This window comes from Limulus polyphemus, unplaced genomic scaffold (assembly GCF_000517525.1).
Source record: "Limulus polyphemus unplaced genomic scaffold, Limulus_polyphemus-2.1.2 Scaffold6399, whole genome shotgun sequence".
Classification (NCBI taxonomy): Eukaryota; Metazoa; Arthropoda; class Merostomata; order Xiphosura; family Limulidae; genus Limulus; species Limulus polyphemus.
Window position 1 is genome coordinate 47926 of NW_013672009.1, and position 3792 is coordinate 51717.

Genomic DNA, 3792 nt, shown 5'->3' on the forward strand with positions numbered 1-3792 from the left:
CCCGCTGTTGTGGATATTAATTAATGTGAACAGGCGTGCCCTTTCGGCTAGAATGTTCGAACTGTGAATTTAATGGTATGGTGACCGAAAAAAACAACAACAGAAAAACGCATTCGGCACCTTAGGACCATGGATGGATTATAAGAGAGACTCTGAAATTGCACTATTCAATCAGATAAGAGTAGCCTAAAAGTTGGCGGTGGGTGCTATTGATTAGCTGCCTTCCGTTTAATCTATAAACTCAGAATTAGAGGCGGTTATGTATAGGTAGCCTTTTGTGTAGCCTTGCCCGAAGAGTTTTAAACAGGCGAACAATTAATTAGTGATTTTTGATAAACTTACTATTTGGCGCTACTACAGATCATCTGAAAGAAACAGAGATAACATAAACAAGAAAAACACTGTGTCATTAAAACGCCTCCACTGACTAACAGTGGTTTATTAAGTTACAAATCGGGTTTGAATACCTGTAGTTGGCAAGGCCAAACAGCTCATTGTGTAACTTTGCACATAACAACAACAACAACAAAAAAAAACATCATTAAAACTCTTTATTTAAAAATTAGTTAGTTAATTATATCAGTCAGCTCTAACACTAAAAATAACTCAGTAATCAATTTTATTACTAAAACAAACATTTTCTACATAAATGATTAAACGTAAATGGTACATATAAATCAGTTAAGTTTAAAGAAAGGGTATGCCTTGATTTTTACAAAACATTATTTTATTTACAACTAACATCAGCCTAATCGGTACTGGTCTTGTAATTAAGTACCCTGATAAAGAAATAAATCTGGTGTCGCTCTGGGCAACTGATGCACCTACTCTATTGTCTGCTATTGTCACGCGAGTAAGCGAAATAGTTTCAGATTAATTAATCTTTTAGCTCATAGCCCGCCATCTCTTGAACGATTTGAGATCTAATTACAGTTTTGGACTCGGGAGGTCAAACCCTTTCAATTGATGCATTTGACCACGCCCAAGGTCTTATAGATTAATCTACTCTAATCATGCCTAAAATAGTTTCAATTTTAGGGTAGGCTGGTAGAGATCCTGATGAGTAATAAAATCGAATCGTGTATACCAGCGCTCCACGATTGGTATTTCTGGCTCACAACAATATAGCTACTAAAAAGGAAAGAAAAAAATGTCTGATAGATTATTTTACTCTAATTCTGCCTAAAAGAATTTCAAGTGCCGCGACTATTGAGGATCCCCTCTTGTTTTATTAATCAGCTATATTGAAACTCAACACAGACATTGCACGAGCAAGTGGAAGTACCATTTAGCACGATGCGCGTTATTCAGAAATGTTTGTTTGCATTTCTTGGGGATAAACACTGGTTACCCTGCCGGACCGTGTAACTGAGGTTCCATTGTTCACCTCCCGTTACCACTAAAAGAAAAACGAAATCGCGATTTGCACTGTTCGGGTCATGAGTGCGTTATAAGAAGAACAGTAAAATCCTACTATTTTGTTTGAAGTGAAGTGTAAAGAGCTTCCGGAACACTGAAAGTGAACAGGAAACAATACTGAATAAACTGATTTGTTTTCATTACGTCTCATCGGATCGCTGTTATCCTTATCTTACTAGAACAGGAAGTACTATAATAGACTTTGAAATTACAGGGACTGTTCGTCACTATCTCCTGTCTAGTTTGTTCATTAGCAAAAAGTAAAAAATCAAACCGTGTAATGGAGTATTTTATACACAAATATCCTTTCTGTTTCTTTACATAAGTTGTTCACGTTAGCCAATAATAAGAACGGACGACACACGCGTCACGTGTGAGGCCACGTTCTACACAACAGGTCCTCTTCTCATTTATTTATGGCCGTGCTATTTATTTGTCTCTGTCAACGACGGCGCTTAATCTTATCCCTCATGACATGTATCGTCTCCTATACAGACTGATTTGTATTGGGGTGGTGTGTTCCTCGAGTCATCATGCTATGAAGGCTCCACAAAAGAAAGTTACACGGAATTCAGTTTCCAAGTATATCTACTAAAGTCCCATTTTAAAACCAAACGTAAACAATATGTGCATGAGTGAATATTTTCCAACTCACAATAACTGAAATGGGGTTCCTTTGTTGGTTTCATTCGGTTATTTATCCATTTACCAGTAAGTCAGTTATATTAATTCAATGTTTTTCTTCGTCATACTTCAATCATTCGTCACCGTGTTGTTGAACAGTTTTATAATGATTCATTCACATGTACAGGCGTAAAATAAAGATAAACGTGCGATCAGTTAATCCTCAAATTGCACTTGTTATTTTACCATTCATTACCAGCGGGGTATATTTATACTTGGCATGAAACTGAAGTGTTTCGTTTCCTACAACTCTCACGGTAGATAACGTTTCTTTCAGCTCTCACGGTAGATAACGTTTCTTACAGCTCTCACGGTAGATAACGTTTCTTACAGCTCACACGGTAGATAACGTTTCTTACAGCTCTCACGGTAGATAATTGATAAAGAAACAACCAAGTCGCTCATTTTCTGTGGAGACTTCGGGGTAGTTGGGGGTATTTTTTATTTCCTTTTGTGTGGCTCCTATGTTATTAGGGTTTCTGCAGCCAACAATGTTATGAGTCCACAAGCAAGTGGGTGTTTAAATAGCCAGTACGTTTATATCTCATTGGTATTTATATGTTTTGTGTGAAAATATCTGCGAGAAAAACTATATTACAGGGGCTATATCACTTCAAAGAGTGTGTAAGAAAAACAATATTACAGGGGCTATATCACTTCAAAGAGTGTGTAAGAAAAACTATATTACAGGGGCTATATCACTTCAAAGAGTGTGTAAGAAAAACTATATTACAGGGGCTATATCACCCTAACGAGTGTGTAAGAAAAACAATATTACAGGGGCTATATCACTTCAAAGAGTGTGTAAGAAAAACTATATTACAGGGGCTATATCACTTCAAAGAGTGTGTAAGAGAAACGAAGCCGCATCGCTCTGGTTACTACTATTTAATAGTTTTTTACTATGGGATATATGTGCTTATTTATTTGTATCTTTTAAGTATAACAAATTTTATTTTTACTATGGCAGAACTTTACTTTCCACCAAAATGATCATCCTGCCAACAATGTATCCATATTTGTCTTAATTATATATTAAGAAACACTCTGTAAACGTTGTTAGTTAATTGAATCAGAATTTCATTTTAATATACTGGGCTTTACTCGTATGTCACCGACTTAATTAGATCATTCAAGACACGTAAATGATAAATATCTCTATATCTGTGATGATTCAAGCACCAAAAATGATTTTTTTTTAATTTCACTGGTGGTCATGAAATTAAACATTTGATTTTCGACGTTTTAAAGAATAAAACTATGGTATCAGAGAAATCGATATATTTATTCAAGTAAGACGATATTAATGGTATTAATTAATCAAATTTGGATAAGTGGTTTCATGGGCTTTAGTGTGAAGTTTGATGTGGTTTAGAACTTTTATTCAATGTATGTTTCGATTTTCACTTTCCGATTAAAAATATTATTTTGAATTATGTTGCTAGAAAGTATGCAAAAAACAAAACTCGAAAGTTTAAATATTGCAAAGTTTAGAAAAATGTTGCAATATTAGGTTGGGGGCTGTTAACTACAGTATCTGTATATATGTATATGTGTTACCTCAAATTCAAGGTTCATGGAAAATGAATTAAATAGATTAAGTTGAGTGAATTCTGGTATAAGCCTAAAAGCTCAGATGAAAGGAAAGTACAGAGGCAGATTGGGGTCAGTAAGACTAACGTCAGGAGT